The sequence below is a fragment of the Anolis sagrei genome, chromosome 1 (genome assembly GCF_037176765.1).
Source record: "Anolis sagrei isolate rAnoSag1 chromosome 1, rAnoSag1.mat, whole genome shotgun sequence".
In the NCBI taxonomy this organism is placed as follows: Eukaryota; Metazoa; Chordata; class Lepidosauria; order Squamata; family Dactyloidae; genus Anolis; species Anolis sagrei.
The window spans coordinates 153,496,590-153,508,848 of record NC_090021.1 but is presented as its reverse complement, the minus strand read 5'-3'; the positions used below and the strand labels follow the sequence as shown (position 1 = coordinate 153,508,848).

Below are 12,259 nucleotides of genomic sequence, written 5' to 3'. Positions count from 1 at the left end.
TATCTATTGCTATGAGTCTTAATTTATATTCAGAAATTCTACTCCACACAAGGGTGCTCTCACGTGGGTATGTGGCAGAATTTTGAAAAATAGCCTTGTTTCCTTTTATATATACCCCCTAAAGTGTCTGTGTGAAAAGTTTTCTTGAAAGTTTGGGCCCTACATATCCAAAATGAGCTCCTTCTATTTCCCCCACTAATATAAATGTTATTTAATAAAGAAATGGAAAAAAAATCAAAAGACAGTTACATCACTGTTAGAATACTACCAGAAAGAAATACACACAAAATATATTCGCCCTTTACATGTAAAAGTGTAAAGAAAAGCTACCTGAAGTTTGGAAATTGTTTTTTTGTCATAAAAAAATATGTTTTATCCTCATATTCCAAAGAAATGATTCTATGAATATAACTGTGTATAATCATGATTTGTATATAAAAATGAAATCATGCCATTTGGCATAAAATCCAGGTAATTAAGCCGATGCATCAGTTTTTCTGTCATGGGCTATTTGCCAAAGCTGCATAAAACGAACATCTCTAAGTTCTTCAAGTCTTTGAAGTTTGCTGTAACTATTACTCAATTAGCAACATCAAGCCTCCTTATGATAAAGACGTCTAGAGTAGAATTCTCAGTGGGATTTACACATACTGCGCGGCCTTTCTCCCTGACATCTGAAAAATGAAACCTATTACCTTCAAAGGGCATTTTCCATCTTAGTTTTGTTTTATAGATTTTGTTAGAATGATATGAGTTAATATAGCTTTAATTTTTAAAAAAGCAATTTGTACTATTTCACGGTTTGTTTGTACTGCTCCTGCATTACCATGCAGTAACACATTACAGATATTAGGTTTGTGTCCACAGATCAAACCCTTGATTATATGAAAGAGCCCGAACAAAGACAATGCTGGTTGCACATTCCTTATTCAAAATGCTTAGGACCAGAGTGTTCCACATTTCTTCTTTTATTATTATTATTGTGGAATACTTACATATATCTAATGTGATCTTGAAGATGGGACCCAAATGTAAACACAGATTTCCTTTATGCTTCAATTACACCTTATGCACATAGCCTGAAAACAATATATTTGATAACCGTGTGCATGAAACCAAGACTCTGTACACAATTAACAGGAACAATAGTGCCACTTTCATCCATCCATATGGACAATTTTGGAGTATTTTAGAATTCTGAATAAGGGATATTCAATCTGTAGCAAAAATATTAAAAACATTATACACTTTTACTACTGAGAGACAACTACTGTACTTGAGTCTAGTTTCGACCCTGGTTATGGGATGAGGATGGCTTTGTAGGTTAGCTAAACTGGGGGCTAAATGAGAGGAATGTGTTGCTGCTGGTTCTCTTGGACTTAGCAATGCCTTTTGAAAACCATGGTAACCTTCTGGCTGCCTTGCAGGGATGGAACTTGCAAGTACCGTTTTTATAAAAGCTGCATTTCTTTCTGGAGTAGAGAGCCCAGTAAGTGGTCCTGAGGGAATCCTGTTCAACTTCCCTCAAGACCCTGTGTTGTCCCTTATCCTATTTTAACATATACATGAAACTACCAGGAGAGTTGGTCAAGAGTGACCACTATGCTGTTGACATGCAGTTCTATTAATCATTTCCACTAATTCCAAGGAACCTCTCTCTCTCTCTCTCTTTTGGTGCTAAAATGACATCTGGTAGCAGTAACAGATTAGATAAGAACAAATTGAAGCTTAATCCAGATAAAAAAGTGCCTCTGCTCAAAAGCAAATAAGGCAGTGGTTCTCAGCCTTCCTCATGCCACGACCCCTTAATTCAGTTCCTCATGTTGTGGTGACCTCCAACCATAAAATTATTTTTTGTGCTACTTATTTATTTATTTATAATTCAAGCTTATATGCCACCACTCCCCTGGGGCTCGGAGCGGCTTACAAGAACAGGCTAAAATCTAACACAATTTAAAAACAATTTAAAAACAACAATATCAGATATCAAAGGCCTGTCGAAACAGATATGTCTTACATGCCCTGCGGAAAGCTGATAGGTCCCGCAAGGCATGGACTTCAGGTGGCAGAGTATTCCAGACTGATGGTGCCACTGCTGTAAAGGCTCTGCGTCTGGTTGCTGTTAGACGCAAGGTCTTGACACTGGGAATTTCCAATAGATCTTGGTTCTCAGAATGAAGGGATCTCTGGGTTGGTAGGGGGTGAGGTGGTCCCTCAGGTACATCGGCCCCAGACCATGCAAGGCCTTAAAGGTGAGTACCATCACTTTGAAAGTGATCCGGTGCTCAATTGGTAACCAATGCAGCTGTAGTAAGATTGGTGTTATGTGGCATCTCATCGGAATTCCCGCAAGAAGCCAAGCAGCTGCATTTTGTAACAACTTGAGCTTCTGGATCACCGACAGAGGAAGGCCAATGTAGAGGGTGTTACAGTAGTCCAGTCTTGAGATGACCGTAGCCTGGATCACCGTAGCTAGGTCGTCCTTGGACAAGTAGGGGGCCAGCCGTCTAGCCTGCCGTAGATGAAAAAATGCGGTTGTGCTCACGGCAGAGACCTGGGCCTCCATCATCAGCAGAGGGACCAAAAGGACTCCCAGACTCTTTACCAATGATGACGGGCGTAGTGCCTCGCCATCCAGGATAGGCAGCTGGATATCCCCACTGCCCGGTTGACTTCATAACTGTATTTTTGCTAGTGTTATGAATTGTCATGTAAATATGCAGGATACATTTTCATTGTTACAAATTGAACATAAAGAAGCATAGTGAAATAGATACTTCTAATTACAAATGAATGAAGTTTTGTCTTGAAGCATGGTGTAGCATGAATCCTATCAAAAGCAATGGCTTTAACCTGGCTCCCTGTCTCTTGTATCCTATGGGGTTTGGTGCAGAACATTAGGATCCCATGGAAAGAAGTGGTTTTAACCTGGCTCCTTGTCCCTTGTATCCTATGGGGCTTGGTGGAGAACATTAGGATCCCATGGAAAGAAGTGGTTTTAAATTGGCTCCCTGTCCCTTGTATCCTATGGGGCTAGTGTAGAACATTAGGATCCCATGGCAAGAAGTGGTTTTAAGCTGGATGAGGATGGGGGCAATGTCTCCTGTAAAGGGAGGGGGGGCTCCTCTCACCCCTCCCCCTTCCTCCAGAGATGCTCCCCTCTGCACTCCCCCCCCCCCCGTTTGCATCTCTCTCTTGCAGCAACCTCTTCCTTTCCCCAAGGGCCAGGAAATCCCCCCCCCCCCCACACACACACACACTTCATCCATCATTTGTTTCTCCTCTTCCCTTCTCTCGAGCCTGCCTGCCTGCCTCCTCTGAAGAGACCATCCTGTCTCATTGGCAGAGCATTGGCGGAGACAGCTGGGGGCAATGGGATGGTGCCTCTAAAAGGTCGCTGGGCTTGGGGAGGAGGAACTGGATGGCTGGAAGGGAGGCCTGTTGTCACCTTCTCACTCCTGCCTTCCTTGTGGGCCTTGGCTGCTGCTGTCTTTGTGAGGCTCCAAGTCTCCTTTGACCAGAAGCTCTAAAAAGCCTCAGAAAAGCTAAGAAGCCATTCCAGGGTGGGGTGGGGCTGAAGGAGGAGTCGGTGACCCCTCAGAAATGGCTGAACGACCCCCCTTGGGGCCGCGACCCCCAGGGTGAGAAACACTGAAATAAGGGAATATGTATTGCACCTGTGATAGATTGGTTACATGCCTCTTGCAGGTTTGGAGTCAATTGATGTAAATTTGTAAGGCTGATGCAGATATTACATCTGGATCAGGATCTTGACCCCTTGTTAACAGCTTGCTTATTTTAATTTTGACTGTAATGTGGGTTGTATACTGTATGTATAAATGCATTTGTTAAATGTTTTGATACAGCCAATGGATTAATCAATAAAACGTATGGAGCACCTGTGATAGATTTATTACACCCCTTTTGTAACTGCAGTTTTGTAATCTGGGTGTATTCCTGGACTCAGCCCTGAATTCAGAGGCCCAGGTTTCAGTAGAGTTCATATATACAATAAGTAGTGTGTGAACTGCACTTGTTTCTAGCAAAGTCCGTTCTGGCCATGATGGTACATGCCTACTTTTACAGGAGTCCTGCACGACTAACAACCACAAATGTAGATGGCAAACTGTACATCCATGGCCTATGTATCTTTGTAAAATTCAGATTGGGGTATATACTCAACAAAAGCTACTTTATATAAGAACCTGATAGATATAAGGATTGGTTCTCAAGAATCTGTATGCCACTTTCAACACTGAAAAACATGGCAGCAAGATAAAGATATTGGCTGGAGATGGGTGTAGGAGTTTTATTTAAATACTGATAGGGACATGAATCCCTGTGCAACTAGATCTCAAATCTATTTGAAAAAAATACAAAATGATTCAAAGTTTGAAAACAGCAGAGGAGGCCTGAGGAGAAGCAGCTGTTGCTATGGTTTAAAGGTTGAACTAATCTAGGTTGCTGGCAGTGCCCCATTTTTCTTCTTAATTAAAGGTAATGGAATTTGTCCTTGAGAATGTTCAACCGCTAAATTGCTTGCATAGCTGTTTTTAAATGTGTTTTGAACACTGAATTTGACACGTAAATATAAGCCAGAAGTACTGTTTCTTTTGGACAGCTCCCATTGCTATACATACAATGGCATTATAAGAGAGCTACTGCAAAGAATTTCAGTCATTCTGAGCTGGTAAATAAACACAGATTATCATAGGGTTGTTGTAAGTTTTTCGGGCTATATGGTCATGTTCTAGAAGCATTCTCTCCTGACATTTCACTTGCATCTATGGCAGGCATCCTCAGAGGTTGTGAGGTCTGTTGGAAACTAGGAAAATTGGGTTTATATATCTGTGGAATGTCCATGGCGGGAGAAAGAGCTCTTGTCTGTTTGAACTAGATGTGAATGTTTCAATTGGCCACCTTGATTAGCATTTGATGGCCTGACAGTTTTAGGTGTCACTTTTTACTGCCTGGGGGAATCCTTTGTTGAGAGGTGATTAGTTGCCCCTGATTGTTTCTTGCCTAGAGTTCCCCTGTGTTTGAGAGTTGTTCTTTATTTACTGTCCTGATTTTAGAGGGTTTTTTTAAATACTGAGAGCCAGATTGTGTTCATTTTCATCATTTCTTCCTTTCTGTTGAAATTGTCCACATTCTTGTGGATTTCAATGGCTTCTCTGTGTAGTCTGAAATGGTAGTTGTTAAGAGTTGTCCAGCATTTCTGTGTTCTCAAATAATATGCTATATCTAGGTTGGTTCATCAGATGCTCCGCTATGGCTGACTTCTCTAGTTGAAGTAGTCTGCAGTGTCTTTCATGTTCCTTGATTCTTGTTTGGGTGCTGCGTTTGGCGGTCCCTATGTTAGACTAGCATATATTATGTCATGATTTATACAAAATAAAATTTGCTTCCTTTATTAGATATATTTTCCCCATGTTTCAAAATAGTTACATAAATATATCTCTGTTTGCATACACATATTATTAATAATAAATAATAAACTTCATTTATACCCCGCCACCATCTCCCCAGTGGGGACTCAGAGCGGCTTACATGGGGCCAAGCCCGGACAACATATTACAGCGGAATAAAACAAAAACATAGACAACAAACAGCATCATCAAAATTACATAGAAAAGAAAAAAATCCAGTAAACACAGTCATGATAACAGTGGGCGGGCCACATGTACAGGATAAATCAATTAAAAGACTCTAATGGGATAAAAATAGGAGCAGGTTGTTTGTGGGGGGAGATGACCTCTGTTCACATGATCAAACTTTCTATTCTCTTCATAGCCTTGCACTTCACCAAATCCTCTCTAGACAGACCTTTCAAAGCAGATTTTGGGGATAGAAAGGTGAACCAAAAGGAGATATTTCAGTGGAAAGACTTAATTGGGCATATGTCCATTTCTCTGAGAGTGATATCAAAGTAAACTAATTAATATGAATAAATAAAACCCAATTAAGTCTTTCAAAGGCATTTAATCTTGCCTTTCTCCCAACATGACGGGGATTGAAGGTGGCTAATAGCAAACATGAGATAATACTATTAAAACAGAACAAATGTATTAAAGTATGACTATAAAAATTAAAAACAATTATATGTTGTTACATGGAAGAAAAAATTAAAATACATTAAAAACTATACCCCTCTCAAATCCTGCTCACATTTTCATCTGCCTCCGAAAGGGATGGCCCATCCTGATGTTTCTAAGTGATGCTTACAATACTACATCAATGACTTTCATCAAACATGGAGAAATGGCATATATTCAAACTGGGTTCAGGAGAGATAGAGGCACGAGGGATCATAGTGCAAGCATACTTTATAATGCAGCAAAGAATTTAAAAATACCATCCTGTAGCAAAGCCTTTGATATCACTCTCAAAGAAATTGACATATTGCAATATTTTATTATCTTCATGCATGGTCTGGAGAAGAGGATACCTATTGTGAACATACAACTGTTGGACTTCCTATTAGGTTCTGAATATGGAGAAACTGAATGGTTTCCAATCAGAAAGGAGGTAAGGCAAGGTTACATTTTATCGGTTTAACTTGTATGCTGACATACAATACTTAAAGCGGAATTAGGCATGACAAATGAAATAAGGAAAAAATGGAAGCAACCAAAAGTCTATTTTTGGTTTTGAAAAATGTTTACACATTATAGGCTGCAGCAACTATTTTAAGGGTAAATCATTACTCCTCTGCTTCCATGAGGAGCATTCACCTCTTTTTTTCAGAAAATGTTTAGTCTGGGAGAGTGGAAAGAAAACTACCCCTTATTATAGGCAACGCTTTATACAAAATACAAAAAGTATTATAGGTATAAAAAAGAAGTAAAACATCTTGATTTCAGATTAAGCCTAAAATTGTATTTTGCATTTCATTCCGTGTCTGTTCACTGCAGGCATGCTAAAATACTGCAGGTATGCATCAGTTAACAAAGTCCCTGACAAGTAAGTTTCCTTTTAAATAGTTTTTAAATGGCAGACCATATGGCAGCAACTTTTCTTGTCTTCTGACTAACTGGACATATCTTTGCAATGCTGCACTGGGAAGAAAGAAAAGGAGGGCTGGAGAAAAACAGATGTTCACCAATGTGTTGCTGCAGCATGAGTGCAGTAAAAACTTAATGAAACTTGATCTGGGAAAGAATAGGATTCTGATCTAGGTGTAGGTAAAGGTAAAGGTTGTCCCCTGACATTAAGTCCAGTCATGTCTGACTCTGGGGTGTGGTGCTCATCTCCATTTCTAAGCCGAACAGCTGGCGTTGTCCATAGACACCTCCAAGGTCATGTGGCCGGAATGACTCCATGGAGTGCCATTACCTTCCCGCCAGAGCGGTACCTATTGATCTACTCACATTTGCATGTTTTCGAACTGCTAGGTTGGCAGAAGCTAGAATCGAACCTGCGACCTTTTGGTCAACACACTCAGCAGCTCAGTGCTTTAACCCACTGCGTCACCGGGGGCTCCTGATCTAGGTGTATCCAGGATATAATTTGGAAGAAGCTTTCAAGTAGTCTCTAGAACAGGCATGCACAAACTTCAGCCCTCCAGGTGTTTTGGACTCCCACAATTCCTAACAGTGGGTAAGCTGGCTGGGATTTCTTGGAATTGAAGTTAAAAAGACCTAGAGGGCCAAAGTTTGCCCATGGTTGCTCTAGCAGATTCAAAATGTGTTTGTTTAGGTGCCTGACTTGATTGTTTCATTTCATAAATGCATAATGTTTGCTTTGTATAAAACATTGCCTGTAACAAATAGAACTTTTTTTGTTGTGGAAGAATCTATCCCTATCCTTTCTATGTTATTTCTATCTCTGACACCAAAGTTTCTGTTAAAAAACTAAAGCCTATAAATATATCTGCTTTACTTGTAGTTTAAAGAAAAAAACCTACTTTATTTGGCAATGCCATTGTTAGTTTTTTTAAAAAAAGCTATCAGCAGACAACTATAATAAGTATTGTTGAGAACATACTGGGAAGACCGTTTGCCTCTCATTAACTTGAAAAAAAATATTTACAAAAGATATACAGAAACTCAAATACATTTAAGAATATCTTATTATTGCAAGGAGACATTTTGCTATGCATGCTCTCATATTACTTTAACAAGCCTTGCAAACCAATTCTCAGTCTTTTCTACAAAACAAACAACAATATCCTGTCTGGTTTATTTTGGTGCAGCAATCAATTTGTCCTGTTGAAACCATTTACCAGTTGGAATAGCAGTGCCTGCTATGATTGGACTCTACACTAAGCTCTATAATTATTTCCTCCTTTGAGCAGGAGAGGGAGGTTCTATTACTGTCATATTATGATTTATTTTCTTTCAATACAAATTATTTTGAAAAACCTTCTCTTGTGCACTGTTAACCTCACCGCAAGCCACATCTACAAATCTGAAGAAGTTTCCTGAATCCTAAAAACTGTGTTCTAGGAGGTAAGGGGCGTTGGTATGACAAACATGCTGAAAAACTGCAATGAACATGTGTAAATATATTTGCTACTGTTTGGTATTCCAGTTGGCATTCTACTAAAAGTCTTACAACATCTTAAAGGTGTCTACTTCATCAAATGTATAGTGCTTTACATTCTAGTAGCAGATGGTACAGGTAAAAAGTGGCAACAAATGTCAAAAGTTGCCTGTGACATTTCACAATTAGATCATGAGTGTATGTAAAGCGTAGTGGTGATTAAAATGAAAACTAACTGGTATTAACAATATCTGTGACATAAACCGACATTTGTAATGGGATAGAAAGCAATTGCCCCTGAGGAAATCCAGATGAATGGAATCAAAGTTAGTTATTACTTTTAATTAAGCTACTTCATATTAGTCTCCTTCTGAAATTCTTCATAAAAGGATGTCAAATGTTTAGGCCTGCAATAGAAGCCAGGCAGACTTATTCTACCACTGATTGCTTTTGAAGTCTGACTTAACAACTCAGAACCCAATTTACAACATGTAAAATGATAACAGAGCCCAGTGCCTCTCACACTGGATGAATATTTCCATGTAACATTTAGGGCTAAAAGTATTGGATAAGTCTATTTCACATTATTTTAGTAATACTTTTACAATTTCCCCTCATAAAAGTATTACTAAAGTCCAGATAATGTGGTTCCCAAAAGCTTGGTGTTGAAAATGTGCTCTCTCTTTTCTCTTTTTTTTGATGTTCTGAATCTGTTACCAATCTATATAAGTGGATGATCCAACATGTGAACATTAAGGGAACGGGAAAAATGGTTTTCTAGCATAAAACACGGCTTTACAAACCTAACATGTTACAAACCTGTCACCAATTTGTAATTTTAAAACTCCAACAGACTTAGTAAAACTTTTACAAGGGGAATTTGTAAAAGTATTACTAAAATAATGTGAAATAGACTTATCCAATACTTTTAGCCCTAAATATTACATGGAAATATTCATCCTGTTTGAGAAGCACTGGGCTCTGTTATCATTTTACATGTTGTAAATTGGGTTCTGAGTTGTTAAGACAGACTTCAAAAGCAATCAGTGGTAGAATAAGTCTGCCTGGATTCTATTGCAGGCCTAAACATTTGACATCCTTTCATGAAGAATTTCAGAAGGAGACTCTAACATGAAGTAGCTTAATTAAAAGTAATAACTAACTTTGATTCCATTCATATTGAATTTTATTGTGTATAAACTATTTTAAATTGTAGGTCGCTCGGAGCACCTTGGTGGAGACCGACTAATTAAGAAATAAAGTGATGATTATGATGATGATGAAAAGCCAGAATTCTTCACTAGATCCAAATATCTCTTGTCAAGCTGTCATTGCTCATTCCAACCTGTGTGTCCATGCAAATACTTTTTTTTGTTTGGATGAGGCACCTTTTTACACAAAAAGGAATTAAATCATTTTGCTGCTTATTCATAGGGCCAGTAATTATCTGCAATCTACCTTGGGATTCATGTTCCTCAATAATTTCATATTATCTGCACATCTAGCACAATCTTAATTCAATGTGACTTCAAATAGATTAAATAAGATTGTATCAATACATTCTTAAAATAACACAACTACTTATTTTCCTCCTGTATGAAAGCCAACTCTTCCACTCCTTCTCTTCTATTCCTTACTTTCTGCTCTTTAACTAGTTCTCCTTAATAAGAGTGCTGAATTTATCAATGCATCTATGGTGAACAGTATTTTCAAAAGCTTTTTGGCAATTATTTTAATTCAATCCCATGAAAACCAATTTGACATGCTTTCCTTGAGGACTTCTGAAAGTCCGCTCCAAAGAGTTTGAAAACTCTTACAAACAATGTTGGACATAGTGATGGGAGTTGTATGGTAAAAAACAAACAAACAGAATTTTTCCGCCCGGTACTATTCACAGATGGCCTACTTGGATTCAAAGAAAATAATATAAAAAAGAAGTTTTTTTAATCTAAGCATATACATTTAATCAGCAGTCTAAGTCCAATATTATAGGCATTTAAAATGTATTGAATTAGATATCCCTTATCCAAAATGCTGGGAACAAAAAAAATGTTTTAATAGCTATTTTTCTATCTACATACACAATAAGGTTTCATGAAAATCTGAACACAAATTCATTTGTTTCACACCTTGTGGACATTACCTGAAAGTAATTTTAGATAACACATTAAATCATTTAGTGCAGTAAACAAAAAATGTATACACTGAACCTTCAAAAAGGAAGTGTCACAATTTCAACCGACCAGTTTTGGAGTATTTGGGGTTTTTGAATTCTGAATAAGGGATGCTCATTTGTACTGCACAGTGAAAAGCTTCCTTTAGTAAACAGCACAAACCAGAATTTATTTATCTCTATATTAGATGTATATCAGAGATACACACACATAAAAACAAGTCGTCTTGAGCTCTGCTTCAACTGCATAAGCTTACATCATCTATAATGTATCACTGGATTGTCTTCTCTTTCAGGAACACAATAGTATCCGAATAAATTGAAGGGCTGAAATAATGACCAATGTCTTCCACTAACTGGTAACATGAACTCAAGGTATTACCTTTCAATAACCGGCTTCAATTCACTATTGTTCCAGTTCTAAATGAAACATCTTGTTGAATTTTAGCCACATAAACTCAATGTATACAGAGACTAAGAGCCCATTCTACTGCAGATGGTTTTATAAGCAAATATTAGTTTGGCTCTATAGCATTTAGTTTTCTCAAGCAGTTGCTGTAAAAGACACTTAACAAGTTATCTGAATTTGAGAAGCCACAATGGTCAAATCCATTCTATATTATCAAGAGATGTCATTTTGGCACAGCAGGCAAAAACACTAGAATGTTTATCTTTCTGTTCCATATATATTTTATTTGTAAAAACAGGGTAACTTGAGAGTTTAATCAAAACCACCAAAGCAAAAACATTACATTCATATTGTCAGTCAAAGTTCCTTGGAAAGGTCACCATGAGTTCTGGCAAGAGTTCAAATTCATCCTGTCTGCCATAGAATATGAGAAAAAGTATTGAACCTTGTAGAGTTTTCCCCTATTAATATCCCCATTCCACTATCTACTTGAAACAGGGAACTCCCAAAAATCTAGCATGATACAAACCACACTGAACAAAAGGACCAGTGTAATCCCAGTATGTAACGAAGTCACTCAGCCATTATGTCTTGGATAGACAGGTAGACAGATAGGACATTAAATAAAGGGTTCAAAGTATACCCCCCCCCCCCATTACTTACTTTCTAAGAAACCTGATTTCACAAGGCTGCACATTTTCATTGTAAAACTCATTTTAATATTTGGACACGATTTAAAGTGTCACTGAGAAGGAAAAATGGCAAGAGCTATCCTACTCCATGTTTATGATTATGACTTATCTCAATATTTTTTAAATGAGTCCTGACTAATAGAAGTAAAAAAAACAAACAAAAAAAACAGAGAAGCCTAAACTTGCATAACAGTCACAGGAAACTCTAAGTAAAAAATGAAATATCCATGGCAGGATCACAACAGTGTCCGCCTTTTAGTCCAATGTCACACATGAGCCACCGTACCATGTCTTAAACATTCCAAATATGAAGCATCACACAAGAAAGCATTCACTCCAAGTACAGAGAGAAGGACCCACTCTTGCTAAGGAAGAATTCCTTTCATTAGAATTCTCCACAAGGCAGCACTACATGCACAGAAACTTTTCATGTCTGAAACTATTTTACTTTTACTAAAATTAGAGATCAATTTTAGTAATGTTTATTAAAAATTGAAAGTC

The 12,259-nt window shown here is 37.9% G+C and overlaps 1 protein-coding gene across 3 annotated transcripts in view; it reads right to left on the bottom strand.

Annotated features, from left to right (window-relative positions):
- The window catches only part of AFTPH (aftiphilin), a 50,214-nt gene that overhangs the window by 28,948 nt on the left and 9,007 nt on the right, over positions 1-12,259 (bottom strand). The gene's annotated exons all lie outside the window — the stretch shown is intronic.